The sequence below is a fragment of the Apis mellifera genome, linkage group LG6 (assembly GCF_003254395.2).
Source record: "Apis mellifera strain DH4 linkage group LG6, Amel_HAv3.1, whole genome shotgun sequence".
NCBI lineage: Eukaryota > Metazoa > Arthropoda > Insecta > Hymenoptera > Apidae > Apis > Apis mellifera.
The window spans coordinates 6,215,285-6,235,132 of NC_037643.1; the positions used below are offsets into that span (position 1 = coordinate 6,215,285).

The 19,848-nt window shown below is 39.1% G+C and overlaps 1 protein-coding gene and 1 long non-coding RNA gene across 4 annotated transcripts in view; one reads left to right on the top strand and one right to left on the bottom strand.

Annotated features, from left to right (window-relative positions):
• Positions 1-19,848, bottom strand: part of LOC408896 (semaphorin-2A) — a 503,815-nt gene that overhangs the window by 349,348 nt on the left and 134,619 nt on the right. The gene's annotated exons all lie outside the window — the stretch shown is intronic.
• LOC102655043 lies at positions 303-18,505 on the top strand. Of its 2 annotated transcripts, none has more exons than XR_003304963.1 (4): positions 303-3,801; positions 3,880-4,009; positions 5,660-7,227; positions 15,556-18,505. It is a non-coding gene; the product is annotated as an uncharacterized LOC102655043 (long non-coding RNA). The 2 variants fall into 2 exon arrangements; XR_003304964.1 differs by having other exon boundaries at positions 7,027-7,227; positions 15,556-18,503.

Genomic DNA, 19,848 nt, shown 5'->3' on the forward strand with positions numbered 1-19,848 from the left:
AAAATGTAACTACCTTGAGGAAGATCAAAGCAAAACGGTACGCAATCGAAATTACTTACTCGTGTCTACGGATTTTATTAAATGAATAATTCAATAAGAGATGCAAATATGAAGTACATATATTTATACAGGCTTCCTTTCAATAGTATCACCATTTTATAAATTCCAGAAAATTCAAATTACGTAAAATATCAATAAAAAAAAAAAGAAAAAATGAAATCTTATTTTAATCAAATATAATTATTCACAAATCTTAGAAGATTCGAATTAAATAATATATTAATCTTTAAAACGAAGCCTATATAAAATTTGCTCGCAGCGAAATTTCCTCCATTTTAATTTTTCCGAAGAATTGAACACAAAGAGTCGAATATATGTAATAATACATGAATGCATTTTCAGAATTTATCGCCAAGCTACGAAGAAATATACGATTCTTGGAAAATTAAATTATCTGCTTTAACGAAATCCTTCAGAAACATTATCCATCTTAATCAACACTAATTAATAAGAATATCCCACTTATCCATAAATATCTAAATACAACAAGCGAGACAACGAGTGAAAAACGATGATCCCCTCGACGATTTACGACGAATTTCCAGAATTTTAGGATCGCGCAGAAACGGTACAATTCCCCCTCCCCCGGGTGTTTCGAAAATTAAATTACACGATGGTACGCTCGATGCAATAAAGTGGAATCTTCCCTCGCAGGGCAGCGAGTACGTCTTTGCTCGTTTACATGTGCTTTCTCGCAGCCGTGGTCCGTCCACATGGGGCTGCACTGATATACGGCCAGAAAATGCGGCTCTGAATGTTATTTACGGCTTCGTAGGCGCGTTAAGGCGTCCGTGTACACCCCCACGCTCGCGTTTAATAAGTTAATTTAGAGGCTCGCGTCTCTACGACTTAATTGCACGCACGTATGAGCTACGCCCTCTGCCCGCCTGTAATCTCCATAAGAAAAGAAGCCCTTGGTGTATCCAGAGCTATTCTCTTCTCTTCTCGACCATTTCTTCTTTGTCAGTTCGTTGGCAGAGATTCAATAGGAAAATGAGATTAAAATTTCGATCGAGTACAAATTGAAACATTGAATTTCACGTGTGTTTCTTTTTTAAAGTGGAAGATCGAATTTGTAATATAATGTTTGATATGGTGGTATATTCCAAGATGTAATTTTCAATTCGAGGAAATAAGAGGATACTTATTATTTCAAAACGATGAAAGGAAGATGATATAATTAAATGTAAAATTTAGTATGAAAAATGTAGAGATTCAGTTTTGTCAAATTTCCTGCGAGTAAAACAAATATGAATTGAAAATTTGTGGTATAGAAATACGGAGCATACGTTACATAATGCGTATTAAATGTTAAATTACCGATTCTTTTACATCGCATATGTAACCGATCCCGATATAAATTCGATATAATATAACTCGTAAAATATTCACAATTAATTTGTCACGACGATTAGAGGTACAATGTACCGGATATTTAATACGGCTCGAAATGACGAAGATAATCGAATCTGTTTGCATAAATTACCGACGAGCTTAATAATCGAGTTCGATGCACCGGTATAATTAACATATTCCAGTCCAGTTCCAAATTAAAGAAAGAAAAAAAAAGAAGGAATTTCGTTTCTTCATTTTTACACGAACGATATTTACAGTGATATATCGATATTCGATATCAACTGTCAAACGTGGAACGATCACAATTTCACGTGACTTGAACGAAGAGAGAACTGGAGCAATCCCTTCTTCCATGAAGAAATTGCTGCAACGAAGAAATATTAGGTTGTCCCAAAAATTCTTTTTATTTTTACCTTTTTCATTGTTTTACACACTTGTTCTTTCAGGATTACTCACACGATAATTTAAACAAAAGACGTCCAAAGCATCAGAGTTTCATCCATGCTATTCTTTTTGAAGAAACCAATATTTTTTTTACAAAATAAAAATAGTTTATAATCCAATCAACTTAAAATTCGTTCTATATTATCATTAATTGATAAATTAAACAATCTAACTTGATCTAATTTATTTAATATAGATTGAATATTTTAGCTGTAAAAATAAATTGTGCGTTATGTTCTCGAATCAGAATCGTCGAACAGCACGTGCAAGAAGTGAACGAAACATTTTTTGGGACAAGGAAAATATTGCAATAAACAAGCGGCAAAGCTGTCTAACGCGCATTCTTCGGATTCCCGAAATTGCAATTCCATGATAGAATTTCGGGCGTTTTCGTCGACCAGTTGGTAAACTGGGTTCGGAAATACGCGAACCGAGGTTTGGGGTTGTATTGATCGGTGCTGGCTGCGCGGGCTAGTGACTGAAACAGTGGGCACCTCTAGTCACCGAACTTGTTACTTTGTAAACGAAATTTCGACAGTACGCATAATCGACCATTTTCATAACGTATCAATGTCTTTTCCGGGTTTTTTTATTTCTTTTTTCTTTTTTTTTTTTTTCAATGAACGAAAACGATCATACAATTACGATGAATTTGTGGCATAGAAAATTTGGATATTTGTAATTTAAATCATTCATAGATCGTTTTCGAAGGAAAATTCAAAGATTTTTATTTTTTTAAAACATTTGACGAGGAGAATCTTTGATATTGATATTCTTTTATTGAATTTTTCTAGGTTTTATTGAGAAACTGTAAAAAGAATAACAGTAATATAAACCACGAATGGATTGAGATCTCTCTTGAGAGAGTTAATTAATTAATTAATTAACCAATCATCTCGAGGATGGTTCATATATTCGTCTCATAAATTGAAATTAAAAAAGAGAATTAAATTGGAAAACTTGGTATATCTGTCTAAATAAATATTGCACACAAATTGCAACTTAATAAAAAGACACAGATAGATACAATATTGTATCTTTTACATGAATCAAAAAAAAAAAAAAAAAAAGACATAGAATTCAAAGGCAAAATTGACAAATCCATCTTTCTAATTTTTCACCACGATTTCAACTACGATTTAAAAAAAAGACAATTTTTCCACGATATAACAACGTTACTTTACACTATCCTTTGCACAAAGGATTATCTCGGCGTATTGAATTTTAAAATCGCTATCCTTATCAATCCTTCCCAATTCTCTTCTCTTCCAACAAACACTTCAAACTCGCAAAATCACGCAAACAGCTTCAAAGCTCCCCCGCAAAAAAAGGAAGGAACTCTTAACGTGCCATTACCAGGACTCAAAAAAACAATATAGATAAGATAAAATTTTCCAAACTGTTGCCAAAGATGAAATGCAAGCGATTCGAAACGAAATCGACAAATCGTAGCAGACCGTGCCAGAGATATCACTGCGAAGATGATACCGTGCGATTAAGTAATCTGTAACAGTTTACTCTGCTCGTGTCACGTCCACCTGTAATCGAATTAAAATCGAAACGAGGAACATTAAGAGGAAAAAAGAGGAGAGAGAGAAAGGGGGAAGAAACCGCGAACGGAGAAATACAGTGTCGGTGAAAGATTACACGTTCCATGATAGTCTGGCGAGGGTGGAAATGGGGAAGGCGGGTGGCGCGATAACCCGTGATTACCAGAAACGCGAGGGTAGAAAAGAATCGGATCGATGCTCGTCGTCGTCGTCGTCGTCGTCGTCGTCGTCGTCGGTTGAGCCAATTAATCTGTGAAGTTCGCGCAAGATTGCTCCATTCAGGTTTACATCTGGATGGAGAGAAAAGAAGAGGATGCTTTCCTCCCTCGTTTTCCTCCTCCAAGTTTTCGCGTATATCATAGTTATATTATAGGGAAAAGTATTTCAAGAGGTGCGATTTATTTTCTTCTTCTTCTTCTTCTTTGCTTCTTTAGTGTATCGTGTATCGTTTTTTTTTTCTTTTTTTTAGGGGGAGAATTTTATATGGATTCGATTAAAATTCGTAGTGAATGAGATCGCTGGATATCGCGCACGTGAGAGTTGAATTTATAATAAAACGAGTTTATAATGGATCATCCTTTGAATGAAAAATCATAAAGGTAAGGACATATTTATGCAAAAAGCTTCTCCATAATAAAGATACCGCTCCCCTTTATTTTTATGCGTGCGAGCTTCGTGAAAGATACATACAATTTTCGTTCTTTATTTTATTGCATCACTTTGGCGTAATTCAAAAATTTTCCAGAGAATGGATCTCTGTATAAAATTCTCTTCGCAACAAGAAAATTGGAAGCTTTATTGTTGCGCATATGTGTACAAGTTTCTTTTCTTGCTTTAAAAATTGAATATTAAATAACGAAATAATAATTACGTACAATCTTTAATTAAAAAACTTGTACATTTATAAAAAAAAGAACTTAGATTTGTAGACATTTTATCTCCTCGAAACTTGCCGCAATTTCTTTAAAAAAAACTCCAATTCCGCGATCCCTTATTTATCAAAAACTCGTGTCACGTTGAATATTTTATTTCCTTACACGTTGCGAAGTAGAAAAGTCTGAAAAGGATCGAGCAAGAGAAGAAACGGGAACGAAATGCAGAGAGAGAGAGAGAGAGAGAGAGAGAGCGAATCGACAGGATTGCAGCCCGATGCATTGCCTGCAGTGCAGATAAGGGCCTCTGGTCCCTCGAGAATATCACGTCAGTGTCAGTGTCTCCTGTATGCACTCATACTTTTGCGCCAATAAAACAATAATATATCGTGCGAGGCTCAACTTACACATACGCGATTCGTAATAAAGGTACTTATAAACAGTTGATAACAGCCGAGTCGTTCATAAATATTCCATTTATTATAACGCGGAAATCATGAATTTTTCATCGCATCTTTTAAAAGATATATGGATATATTTGTATTTTCTTCGCGACATCTAATTTCTACGTAGAGTGGTATTGGCCGATGGTATGGAAATTGTTATAATTAATCAATATTCAAATTCTTACACGGGAAGAGAGTGGCGTGAGAATATTTTCTACAGCTTCTATCCCCTCGCTTATTTACTATTTTCAAACCGAAGGTGGTTTCGCGGTGAATCTATTTGTGCCATGAATATTTAAAACAAACGGGGCGAGCGATAAAATAACATCGTTTAAAAGTTTAATAAACCAATTGTGTTTTAATTTCAATTGATTTTTGGATTAAACCGGGAACGCAACTCGAACACAATGCCGATAACGTGCAATTTGTTCGAATTAATTTTCTCTCCCCCATATTACCAACAGAACCGGCCAATTATGCGCTATCATTTCAATTAATCACAAAATTCGATTTCATTCGTTCGTCGTGCGAAAAATAAAAAAATAAAAAAAGGATAATTTTTTCGCCAAACCGACGAATACTTTTCGAGAAAATACACACGTTACGACTCGCCAATAATAAATAATATACACACAAAAACATATTCGAAACGTATCGTTCGTAATTCGACGAATTCCCGAAAATTAAATCCGGCAATATAAACACGCGTTACGCGTTATCGCTCGTGGAGCGATGAGTCACGTATAAACAAAGCGTGTCGTTCACAATTTTCGAGACGCAATTTCTTCAATCGTCGTTCGACAAGCATCGGGTTAAGACGCGAGATTTCAAGATTCCGGCGATTAATTATTGCCGTTTCCAATGATTTCATCCGAAGATAATTCCACCCCCGCATCTCGAGCATCTAATGGCAACGATAATTTCTCCTCAGCCGAGAAGGAATCGAATCATCCCATCCGTCGACACCAAGGATCTTTAATCCAGCTTTTATCGCGGCCATCGTGGATACGTGATCACGGACAAGAGATTTACCTCGAAGCGCTTCACCGTACGTGGGAATCCGTGACGATGATGGTGGTGCTGGCCAACCCCTATTCCGTGGAATCGGTAAGCTTTGGAACATCGGCGCAGTTACTTTTACCTTTACGCCACGGTCAACGTACGGTTAAGATGGTTTTAAACGAGTCGCGTTACAACACGAGCCGGTTCAGTGTTCGAAAGCTGAAAGAGGAGGCAATGAAAGCGGAAGCGATGTCACCGAGGAAGAGGAGACGCGCGCGCGACGTCGTCGAAATAATGGCTCCTTTGAAACACGATTGCCTTTTCCCTTTAACGACGCCTACGTGTCAATGGGTCGGTCATGCTGCACCTGAGACCGATTACGACTTCTCTTTCGCGTGTGTGCACGCGTGTGTGTGTGTTTGTGCGCGAGTGTACCATCATAGAGGACGTAATGCAACACCGGGGGCGCACGAATGCGTTTACAACGATAGGTATGCGATATCGGTATCGATTTGCTCGAAATCAAAGACTCGAGAAACGAGGATTTGGTGGGGTTGGGAGAAATACATGAGTCGGTTTAGAAAGTTGGAAATGGATTAGAGAGCATTAGGCCATTATTTTATTTCTTTTACTTTTTTTTTTTTTTTACGAATGGAAAATGAGTGGATGATTATTGATGATTCTTCTTGAAAGAATAATCAATCTATTTGTAATCTTTTGGATCAATTTTTTGGAGAAATTTTATAGGGATGGAATTGGCGAACGTTTAGGGTATAAAATTTTATAGGTAATAGATAATGATAGGTCGTTTTGTAAGGAACTTTTCAACCTGACTCGATATCAAAATTTTATTTTTGTATCGGAACCCATATATTGACAGCAGCTTGGAAACTTTAACATCGTATGGAATGGTTCAATATAAGGATGGTAGTTAGCCTAAATCGAATGCTAGAATCGTGTGGGTCTGTGTCTTTGGACTCGGTATACTAGCAAGATTCTATAGACTCGGAGTGATTCAATATAAATTCCATCACAAGTGAGCCAAGGCAGTCTTGATCACGAATCTTGGCAATAATAGTTCGGAATCGTAGTTGCACAAATCACAAGTCTCGATGTTAAAAATTCCACACAGTTATAAAATTAACACAAGTTATAAGTCTTTATATAAACTTCAAATATTCACTGCATACAAGACTAAATTTTCACGAATGTAATTTAAACAAAAGATTCGCCTCGTTCCTCGAATATTGTACTCGTTTCTCGAAAAACTGTTGAAAAGAAATTTACATTTGCCAGAAGCGTGGAGACATCCTTCATGGACGAGATGGAATAAAGTATTGATAGAGAACGTTCCAAGAATTGCAGACGGCAAAAAAGGAAAAAGAAATCGTATATACTGTGTGCAAATTGAACGTGGCTACTCTGGGGGAAAATAAATCCTTTCGATGTCCAAAGTGAGGAAGACACGCGTACGTAGTAATAAAAATCATCTTATCTGTAAGTATATAATTTCCAAAATTTTAAGAATTCTACAGTTCATAAGAAAAATAAAATAATATCCTCCCTAATTTTTCTCCAATTGATTCCAATTTTTTTTATATTGTGCAGTGCGAGCTTATCTTCAAATTCATCGAACAATCTCACAGAGTATACCTTCCTTACAATTTCCTTACTCAATAGAATCTCCTCCCTTTCCATTCCAACACGATACACAAATTCCACATCCCTCCTGCAAAATTTCACAAAGATGTAAAAAAGTATTCGTCCGAGCGTCTCAAGTCCAACCACTATTCTTCCTTCGCTCTCCAGCCGGGAAACGCAACGACGAGCATCGGCGGGCCGCGTCGCGGATTAAGGGCGCGCGTCAGGGTTAAATGTAAAGCGCAAACGACACGAGAGACCGGCGGAAAACTCTGGCAAGTGGAGCGTAACGGCGAGGACAAGTTTCGTAGCCTCCTCTCGTACGGATAAATATTAAATCTGCGCCTTGGGGATATTCGCCAAAGTCTGCCAAGTGGCCTGGCCCTCTCCGCTTTCCCTTCCTCCTCCTTCCTGTTGCGAGGAAAAAAGAAAAAGGAGAAGGAGGAAGAAGAAGAAGAAGAGGAGGAAGGAGGAGAAAAAAAACACGCAACTCGACGCTCATATGCAAAAAGCAGAACAGTGTCTGGGATAACGGGGGAACATTAAAGTGGGCAGGGCAGAGCAGAGCCGCTACACGGAATGAATATTTAAAGGAAACCTCAGTTCTAGCAAGGTTCTCTGCAAAGACCTGGGAGACATCGTGGTCTGCGCACGTGAGGCGCAGCCAGAGGAAGAAGGTTGGTGGAAGAAGTTGGTCTGGTCGTAGTGGTGGTGGTTACGTACAATTTTCATGTCCATCGAGGAGGGACCGAGTTCCTCGAGTTCCTGGGCCTCGAGTTCTTCTTCGTCGTCGTTCACGGCGAGATGCCTCGCCACGTTAATCGACTAACCTCCCTCCCTCCCTCTCTGAAAAAGTTCCCAACTCAGTTCCCCACGAGTTTTTCCGGCCCCTCGCGATCCTCTCCACTCCCCCCTTATCGAATTTCACCGATGTGATATATGTAAAACCATTTCTGCCGCGTACGCGCGCTATAAAGCGGCGAGGGTGCGTAAAAGTTATCGAGGCCTGGCCAGGAGAGGGACTCTCTCTCTCTCTCTTTCTCTCTCTAAGTTGGCCCGGTTTCGGCATGTTCCAGCCACTGTGACAATGCTTAACGTATGGCCGGGGACGGAAGATGTATTGCCGGGATGGGGAAAGCGGATGCGTTTTCGAGCTTCGATATCGGGTAGGGTAGGAATAGGTACGGGAAGGGTACTTGCTACTCTTCTTACCTTCAGTGCGTATAATCACTACGAAATTAAGATTAATCTCCATTCAAAATATTTTCCAAATTATTAACCAATTTCAACCTTCAAATCTTTATCTTTCGCGTGACAATCTTTAAAATTCTTTTTAAAGAATTTTAAAGATTGTCACGCGAATTAAGAAATTATCCGTTGAGAAAAGAATTAAAATTCAAAATATCTTCCAATAAAAATAATATTCCGATATTCGATCGAAATGGGGAAAGGGTTTCATACGTACAACATACATTTCGCAAAATTGCCAAGTATTAGCCCAGTTACCTTCATTTCTCAAGAGGAGAAAAGGAAGGAAGGGGAGGAAAAAACAAGCACGTCGTAAACCTAACAACCAAGCGCCAACACCCCCCTTCCTCGTGCCTCACATTCACCCGTTTCAACTTTGCGGAATTCAGGCCGACGACCCGCCATGGCCCCGCGTTATCGCGTCGATATTGCCGATCATTTCCCGGGAATTAATGCAACGCTATCGTCCTCCCCTCCTCCCCTCCCCACCCCCGTAATAATGGTAATGAGCGCGCTCTATGTCTCCTCGCGCGCGCATTCGTAGAAATGCCGTGGAAAAAGGCAGAGGGCAATTGCGTCTCGCGGAACGGCCATGCCAGGCCAGGCCGATTACCCTGGAAATAGGTAGTTCGGTTTTGCAAACGCGAGGCTGTTCGTTGTCCACGTTGTGGAAAATTGCGACGCGTAAATCGCCATCTTTTTTTCCACCCCGATACAGTCTCGCTCTTCAGACTCTTCCTTCCAATTGGGCAATCTCTTTGCGAAACGACTGTTTGACGACGACGACGATGGGTGAATAGGGGCAGTTTTCGAGTTTTGTTCCGTCGCGTGCCCCTTTTCAACCCGACCAAAACCTTGGTTACAAGCTTTGATGTCGTTGGCGATATCGGGATTGCGACGGGGCCATGGACGTCTCTGAGAGTGGAAATTCAGACAGATTTCAGTTCGGTTACGAATATTATATAAGGAAAGGAATCGTGATTAATTGGAAGATTGATGCCTGTCGAAGATGGAAATATAAATCGTGGAATCGTTTCGTTCTTCGAAGACGCAAATTATTTTTCGCCTGAATAATATATCGAAGAATAATAAACGAGAGGAAGTTTATAAGTTCGATTTACAAGGTGCATATCATACGCGATTGAAAGTAGGTTGTTAAACGTACGTCGTTGTTGGCCGAGAATGCTACGAATTGCCAGGAGAAATTTTCAAGTTTACGATGGAGCGTAAACTTGAAAACTTGTTTAGATTAATGCCGCAAGTTTGTATCGCGGAATGTAATTTGATGGACGAAAAGTATTTCATATTGGATGCACGCGAGGAGGGAATATGCTCGCGGCAGTGCATGAAAAGGGTTGGTTCGGGGAAAGGAGGAGGGGAGAAAGTTTTCGTTCGGTGAAAAGCCAGTGAGATTAAAAGGGCGAAAAGTTGAGGAAGCCGAAGAAACGAATAAAGAAAGAAAAGAAACTGGGGGAGGAAGGGAGGAGGAGGGCGGAGAACTGGGCGGAACAGGCCATACATGGTTGCAAATGAGGCCGCAGATGCTCAGAGTGATAACGGATGATGGAAAGCAGTTCGTGAAAAGAGCCATCACGGTGCCTATTCACAATACCGAAGAATACCGGTGATGTTGAAGCAGCGAGAAGCCGCTACTTATGGCGAATAAACATCTTGCCGGGAGATAAAAGAAGAAATACGTGGAACGAAAAGAGGAGACCGCTTCGTGCCCTGATCGAAATCAAATTAAATTTCTAATATATGCTCTTCGAGTTTCTGTTCCCTTTCTCTCTTCCACATTCGATATAAAGAAGTTTCAAGAAAATAATTATACATTCCTTGATTCAGAGGTGCACAAGATATCGTCAGATTTAAAGTCGAACGCATGGAGAGTAGAAAATATATCGAATCCATCAGGTTTTGTATATTTTCTAATCGTGCATCTTTTTCTCAATCAAGTTCTATAAAATGTTTGAATAATTCTGAACAACCTTGCCTTTCGAATCTCGTTTGGATATTTGATTTTTCGAAGGATGAAACATGGATTTTATCTTTCACAAATGATACGGGAATAATTTCGAACAATCTTTTTCGAATTCTATTTGAGGGACAAATAATGCACGAAATAATAAGATCTCGATAATACTATTCGTCTTACGATTTAACGCGATAGATTTCAAATTCGCAAGGTTTTTGTCGATGACGGTTCTACAATCCCCGAGTAATCCCTGGCGATCCTGTGTCTCGAACCCTGGGCTCCATCCTGGTTAGTGGTCGAAGTATCCGATCCTTGGGGGTAGTAGTTTGAGCCCAGGTTCTACGCATCGAGGGTCTTAGCGGTCGTGGTGTAGGAGTACTGTAGGCGTATTCCAAAGGTTTTATCGAACAAGGTCTCACGATCTTAGGGTAAGCAGTGGTAAGTTTCACTGGTTTCGAGGATTTACCGAGCTTCTCGGTCCAACAACAGGGGGAGGGGGGTGTTTCGAGGCACGTGTAGTATATTGATCGAGTCTGGTGGAGTCTCTTTGTATCTAAATAAATAAAAAAAAAAAAAAAAGAAATAAAAATTCCAATGCGTATTGTGATTCAAAGCAGTCGCGTTTGCTCGAACCATTACAACAAGTCAGTGTATTTGTATTGTATCGGCATAACATCGATCGAGTCTTGTTTTTATTACATGAAAAGGTATAATCAAAAGAATATGTAATAAACGAAACCAAGTTTCTGTTATCACGTGTATATTCTTTCTAATTTTTTCGATGCACAGAGATCGATCATGGGACGTGAATTTCGTTTGCTTGTTAGTTAAATCGATTTACGTAATCGTTGTTTATCAAAATTTTCGCGAACGGATAATAGAATTATCGGGGAACGAAACAAGACGAAACGAAAGTTGATTCCTTTTTTTTGAACGTTTTACGCAGAAAATTTTTACACTATATGTGTTCGTTTCATCATGGTATAAATGTGATTTTCAAAGTTCAATTTATAATACCTCGAATACACGAACCCGTCGTATAAAAGCAAAGATTAAATCGTACCACGAAGAAAGCTATAATTCGAACTGTAACCGAACCGCGACCGCAAATACTGCGCCTCGCCTTCTTTTCACGAACGAGGTGAAAAGATCGTATCGACGATTTTCGATTGTCGGCTGCTTCGCAACCCTTCAATAACGAGTACTAAAAAATATCGATCAGAAGCAAACGAAACGTCCTTAAAAATTATATCATATCGTATATACATGAATAAATACAAATACCGTATAATAAATATTTTCACAATCGAATCAAGGATACTCCACCATAGTCTAATCCATATTGGGATACTGAAAAAGAAAATATTTCTTTCACCACGCGTATCAAAAAAAATTTCACTAGCAAATATTCGAATTAAGTGAAAGGATATCTCGACAGTACACGTTTCATCACGTCCTAAAATGTCCATCCGGGCAACGATCGTTGGATTAGCAATAAGGGAGAGAGAGAGTGAATTGGAGGATTTGCCGTTCGAGTCGTAATTGAAAGCTGGCGTGAGCCTCAAGGCGCGGAACGTTTAATAGGCAAAGTTAGTCGCGTTTCTATGCAAATTAAATGCTTATAGCTATCGAGAGGTAGGCCGTGCGGAGGGAAGGGAGGAGAACGACGACGGCGACGACGACGATGGTGGCCGTCCCCTTCCCTCCCTCCCTGTTGTTTATCTACGGGGGGGTGGTTCTTGGTCGACTCGTAACGCAAGTAGTTAGTGCCTGTGGGCTGCGACGAACGGCCAACGTGTGCGGAATAACGATAAGCTCCTAATGCCGCCGAACAGGGGCCATATTTATGTGTCTCGCATGTTCCACGTTTTTCTTCGTCCCGTTATTGCCACTGAAAGCGATCCACAGTTTCGGAAAGGGAGAGGGAGAAGGGATCCCCCGCCGCTTTAACATGCGCGTCACAACCTTGAAAATATCGAATAGAATCTAACAAACTGGGATCAGCCTCCGAGATAAGGAGGAGGCTTACACGCATTCGTGATTTGTATTTTATTAACACGCACGGATGAATTTTGAACGCTCCCCGTCATTAATCCGACCTAACGCCCACCTCCACAGGGAAAATTCCCATCCCCAAGTTTCCCCTCAAGTTATGCCGCGCACATGTTCGAGATAAATCCGCCAGAAGTGGTAAAAATAAATGATCGTATCGATTCGAATCGAGCGGACGTAACTTATACGCGTAATAAAAGAAATTGAATCGAATCAGATCTCGCGGCAGCGACAAAGGGACGACGCATTCCTGCGCTATCGCGAGCCACGGGTCACGAGCGTTATATTTTTTCTCGAAGATATCGCCTCTATCGTTGGAAGAAGAAAAAGAAAGAAAGAGAGAGAGAGAGAGTTGCACGCGTGCAGTCGCCCCGTATCTGCAAATCCAAGGAACCCTCGCGTTAGTCACGATTAACGCATGAACACCCCCAGACACGCGTGTCACACGACACCGGAGAACGACGTGGAGGAGGAGGACGACGAAGAAGACACGAGAGAAAGGCGTAACCCCATCCGGCGGAGGGGTCGTCTGTGCAGAGGCCGCTGTGTTTACACTTAACTTTATTGCTTTCCGGCCAAATGCGTGCGGCTGAGTCAGCTTGGAATTAAACCACCCCTCCCATCCCTTTCGTGAGGCGCGGCTATCAGTTGTCGTCGATCAGCTCGGATGCGGATGAAGGAGAGGAACCTTGGAAGGTGCAACCGAGGGAAGGGCGGAAGAAAGAAGCTTCCCTCCCACGATGGATGCTAAGGAGCTGGCTGCGACTTGTTTAAGGGCTCGTACAGCTCGATATCTCGAGGTACGCCCCTTCGAACGTGCTGGTCGGCGAGCGATATCACCGGAAAGGATAAGAATCTCGTCCGAGTTCCGCTCTTTCGATCGATAGACACCGGATCGTAAGTGTGCACGTGCGAGGAACGAATGATCTTCGAAGACTTCTTGGAAGATTTGAAGAGACTCGAGATTATATAAGAATATACTTCGTGAAAATATTTAAATTAGTGCGAATATGGCGAGAAAGGCGAGTCGGATCTGTGTAAGTTGGGGGAAAAGGGATGACCAGGGCGGAGAAACTTGTGCAATTGTTAGAATCCAGACGCGCGGTAAACTGCGTTTTATATATATATAGGTAGCCAATTCGCAGGCCATTACGACCGAAATTTCTGTTTGATGCGGGGAAAATTTGTTAAGTTGTAAGGGGATTCTAATCGATTACGAGTTTAACGATGTTGAGAAGTAGAGGTAGTAATAATTAAACCAACCTGTCTCGTGGTTTGACAAACTTGGACAATTCTTCGTGGATAAATCGGGTACAAATTTTATCGTAAAGATATTATTGATATTTAATAAGATAGGAGGTTAGAGAAGCTACGTTTGATATCGGGTAAACGGATATATCCAGTTGGAAGTGTTGAACACGTACTAGTACAATATTCCATTCGAAAACAGGAAACCTGTGTAATAATCTCGAGGTTTATGCGAGCCAGATTGCCCGTTTCGTCACGTCGATGACGCGAATGCAAGACGGTCCTTCTATTATTGATAGCTGGCAGATGATAACGCGCACGTCTAACCCCTCAGCCTGCCATAAACGGCTGTGATAACCGTGCAAATCCCATGGAACGATCGCTCGTTCTATTGCTGACAATTACACAATCGCGTTACATAGGAGGGGAATTGCAATAGCACAGAAACCAGTGCTATAGCCTTTCATTATCCTCGTTTCGTTTCTAATTTTCCTCTACGCGCCAAATCATCGAATCGTTTCGTCATCTGGATCTGAATTTTCGATAAAAATTACGCGAAATGAGGAGCGAAGTGAAAGTGAGATCAGATTTAAATAATCTCCTTTAAAATATCGATCGGAAAGGTTCACGATCATAGTAATCACGAATAATTTCTCGCGGAATATGGATTTTACGTAGTTGCAAAATTGAGGCGCTTATTTAATCCTTGATTTCAACCATAACCGTTAACGCGATAGGATGAAATAAATTCGTGCTAATTGTAAGTTAAATTGCGCGTAAATTATCGAGAGCCGCTTTACACGTGATGCAATTTGGCGCAAAATGGAGAGGATATTATTATATCCGGCAATCCGCTCCGCATTGCAAATTTTCCAAATATGCATCAACTATCGTTCCCAGAGAGTTTTCCAACTTTCTTCGCCGCGAGAAAAAAAAGTAATATCGTATAGTTATATCGTAAATTAATCGCGGAATGAAAAAAAAAAAAAAAAAAATATGCATTCCACTTTCTCCATCCTTTTTCCATCCTCGTCATACCTTTTCACGCTCAATCCTTTATAATCCTTGTCGTTGCTTTTTCATCCTCCGGCCACAACTTCTCTTTCCCTTTTACTTTTGTTTCTCTCCTTTAATTTTCTTTCGCGATAACTAACCAAATCTCTTAGTGGTTTTTTTTTTATTCACAGAGCTTATCCGTTATCTCTTTTTCTTACTAAACATCGATTGTGTGCATTCATATATATTTATATTTATTCACGGGGAACAAGAGATAATCGCTCAGTTTCAATCGTTTCGATAATATCGAATCTATAAAGTTACTTTATGGAAGTTCTTTATCGAAAGATTTATATGATCTTCGATTGCTTTAATTCGTCTTTGTCGTCCATTGATATTAGTTTATTGATATGAATATTCAAAAAAGTATAAAGCTTGCACGTTTTATTACAAATTATTATCACAGCCTCGTTCGTTAAAATTATATTAATATTTTATAGAGAATTCTAAAACGTATATTTTCTTTTAATGTAAATTAGAATAGTAGAATTTGTTAAGGCGATTTTTTCTTCTTCTACCACATTTCTAATAAACGTGGCTCGCTACAAACTTGAGAAATTCTAAGACCAGCGAGATAAAAGTTGCAGTCCAGTTTCTTTTTAAAGAAAATCGGCAGGATGGAAGGCAGCGAGGCATCGTGTATAATAATGAAGAAATAAATTGGCAAAAGTGCGTGCAACAGCGGCCAGTTACGAAGGGAGGAAGGGTCGATGGAAAAAAAGAAGAGGAAGAAGAAGAAGAAGAAGAAAAAAGGAGAAGCACGCGGGCCACGAAAAAGGGTAGGCGGAACATCCGAGGCTGGGAAAATGCGCGCGTGCGTTTTTTCCACGCGCCTGGGTGTATATAGAGAGACGGGGAATCTCATTTGGGCTTTTTTACCGGCGATCGGTTAAACAGCGCGTTCGAGACCGTTCAATCGAACAGGATCGGGCAGAAGGGAAGTTTCAACGGCTGTGGCCACCACGCGAAAAATACTTTCTCCCGCGAGCGTTCTCTCTTTTCTGTACCCAGCCTCGAAACCTACCGATTGCTTTCATCGGCCGATTTCATCGTTAAAGGGGGGGGAAAGCGAATGTATCGAAGCCAAGGGGATGAGGATCGGTCAGCGAGCGATAATTTTCCTCGGCAGCGTATCTAAATTGAAATCGTTGTCGAGATTATTACTCGTCGAGAATTCGATCCCCTTTCTCGCCGATCGGCCGTCACTAATTACGTTTTTATTACGGGTTTGTTATTTCATTGATAATAACGATGACGATGACGACGATGAAGAGATGTACACGAAAGGAAAAATTAGTAGGAAAGGAAGGAATAAAAGCTTCTCTCGATAGAGATGGAATCGTAAATGCTTTCATCGATGAAAAGTGGTTTCGAGAACGCTTTTTAACACATTGAGATCGAGTTATATCGAGAATGTAATCTTGAAAAAAATTGTTCCACGCCATCCACAGTTTTTTCACGCGCAAATTTTAATCTCTTCGATTCGATTCCTCGAATCATCTCGCTTTCTTCCACCCCTTCGAGAATCTCTTCGATATATCGAGATGAAATAATTTAAAGATCGAGTAAAAATTTTCCTGGCAATCTTTTACATTTCGAAACTTTATTTCTCGTTCTCCCTCGTTCTCCCTCTTATCCACCCAACAATATTTTTTCGCGGTAAATATTGCGCGCATATATTTTCTCGGGGAAAACCCGGGTTTGTTAGCACAGCTACCGGGGATACCTGAGATAACGTGCCTATATCTCGGGAAGCATACATAAAGAATTACTTGATTCTCACGGAGAGCGACTTTTTCCCTGCTCCTCTTTTTATTTCCCTATCTGACACGCGTTTCACGGAGGCAGGCCAGGAATCGCTATTTTTAAAACGACGGGCAAACAGGGTTAGCGGCGTGGTGAATAAGAAAAACTTTAAAAAAAAAAAAAAATCTTGTATCTTTTAGCATCCGACAAGCCCAAAAATTATTCGAATTACGTTGAAGGAGAAAGGAAGAAGGGAGGAAAATTACGTAAACGTCATCGAATAGAATGATGAAACATTTGACATTCATCAAGAAGATATTGTGAAGTTTATTCATAGAGAATTTTTTTTTTATTATTAAAAAGTGTTCAAACAAAAGTGTATTGCGTGTAAAGTTTTATTAATTATATAGTTTCAAGAAGTCAGAGTTTTATATTAAAAAGTAGAAGTTAAAATTTGTTATAACGCTTCGATCACTCTTCTTTTCTCTCTCTCTTTTTTTCTGTATAAAATTTACACATTACAATTTGTAATTGTCGAGAGAATAATTTAGCAAAACGACGTGTAACAAATAAAAATCATTCGAATCGTTAATCGAGCGAAAGAAAATTATTGTAATTTGAAAATCGTGAAACGATTAAAATGTATTATAATTAAAATATAAGTATCGGGCGCGAAACTTAATCGAACTAACTTTTCAAATCGATCATTGGCAAACTTATCAATCACGAGAGAAATTTAATCGAAACGGTTCATAATTACAAACTTCGAATCAAATCAAAGAGAAAATTTTCGCATTAACCTATATATATATATTATATATATAAAACTGCATCGATCGAAAAGTGTATTTCGATATTAATGTAAAACTTAATAACTCGTGAAGCTAAAGAATTCGAATTTAATACAAAGTTGTGTCTGAAGCGGGGATCAATAGATCTTTCAACAGCGTTTCCAATTCATCTTGACAAGGAGAACGAGGAACGATATTTCCTCGCTCTTTCGTATCGCGTAAAGGAAGCATCTTCACTCGATCGGGAAATACTAAGTAACAGTAATGCTACGAAACGTAAAGGAAGCCCTTTTGTATGCAAATACACGCGACTACAACTGGTAACAAGAGGTTGGGGGAGGAGGGATGCGTAATGCGACCCGTTGCATTTCTCTCGTATCCTCCTCCTCCTCCTCCTCCTCCTCCTCCTCCTCCTCCTCCTCCTTCGCTTCTTGTTCACTTTCCACCACCACCCTCTCGATCTCGTCATCCAACGATCTCGATTCAATTCGCCTCGCGATAAAATCGTTCGTTTTTCTAAACGTCCGTTTTCGTGAGGGCAAACCCGGGGGCTTGGTTCTCGAGATCTCTGTGGAAAAAGGGGCTCGGCTATAAGGGGACGTCAAGCATCCTTGAAAATCCTTCGAGAGGTCTATTTTGTCGAATTTAATAATCCCAGTTTTTTTTTTCTTCTTCTTCCTTTTCTCTTTCTCTCTTCGGATGAAGAAGAGACGAAAGAAAATTACGGGGGTGGAAAAATAAGCGTGTTGTTAATTGCGAGATGTAAATTAGAATTGGCATTGTCTATAATCGATTGAATGTGAACGAGAGGAATTGAATTAGATACGTCGCGAAGCTAAAAATGGGATAAAATTAAAAAAATATATTTAAAAATTGAAATTGACGCTTTAATTATTATACCTCGGTTCAACGATCCAACTTTTTTTTCGATATAATTTTTTCCCTGAATTGAATTTCGTCGGAATTAGGAGTCTCTCGATTTCGTTTATTTTTATACGAATGAATTTTTCATTTCAATTTGTCGAATATAATGAGGGAGTTGAAATATGAAATGACCGATCGATTTTTCGAAGAAAAGAAAATTTTTAAATCTCTACGATATTTATATTTAATTAATCTTAATCTTATTTTCGATTAAAAATTATCTATTTTCAGGAATCAGGAATTATATTAAGTGGAAATTGTTTAGAAATTAAATATAGACAGGAAGGAGTGAAATATGAAGTAAGTATGGAAACAGTTCCGAAAACTGTTTAAAATCCTTTTTCGTAAAATTATGGATAATGAATGAATTATGAAAATCATATGGACTTAAATGTTGCGCGACGTAAAACAGTAGGCACGTTTATTGTGAAGAAAAGCAACGCTACATATCCATAGAGTCGCTAAAAACTGTGTCAGCAAACAACAAGGAGAAATTGTGCGGAACAAGAAGGAACAAACATTTCAACGAGCATAGCTCGAAAACCGCCCCTTTTAGAAGCATCAACCCCTTTTAATCCGAATAAAAACGCCGTATTGTTCGACCTAAAAACCAATAGCTACGCGACATAGGCGAAACATGTTAGGGAAGCCCGAAATTAAACGAGTTTTCGAAAAGATGCGAAAACGCGGGACGATGCTTAATTAAAAATGCGACGATTCTTTAAATGAAAATTTCGAATGATAATTTTTTTAGATAAACTTGTTTGTTGTTACAGTGAATACAAAAGTGTTTGCACAATTCTTATAACCGTGTAGAAATATTATTAAAGAGTATAAAATATTCTTGAATTTAATTAACTAATGTATAAAAATTGTAATTGTGCAAATATTTTTTTTATTTCCATTCCATTAGAACAACAATATTAACAGATATTGAAATGAATTCACTGTAATTCAATTTATCTTATGATTCATATTAATTCAAAAATATTGCCTCTGAATTTAATTCATCGATCCCTTCTTTTCCTTTTTTTCTCGCTTGTTTAAAATTTTACTCCCCTGCCGATTTGTATACCAATATAAATTTTTTTCAATTTTACATTTCATTTACTTCAATTTCAAAATTTACGACCTCTCACCCTCGACTTTGTACATAATCATTTTACACACACGTTCAATAAATAACGAAGTAAAATTCGATAAACTGTACTGTAAACTCTCAATGCTACAAAAATGAAAAAATTTAATGTATCATATTTAAAGAGAGGGGAGGAGGGGAGAGCAAAGATTAAAAGTCCCATTATAGATATTTACATAAATGATTAATGCTGTTCGATAAATTAGATACGCGCCCGATATTCGCCTATATACAACGAAATATATTTCCATTCGTGAAATAGAATAACCGTTTCCAACCGTGGAACGGTTAAACCTAAT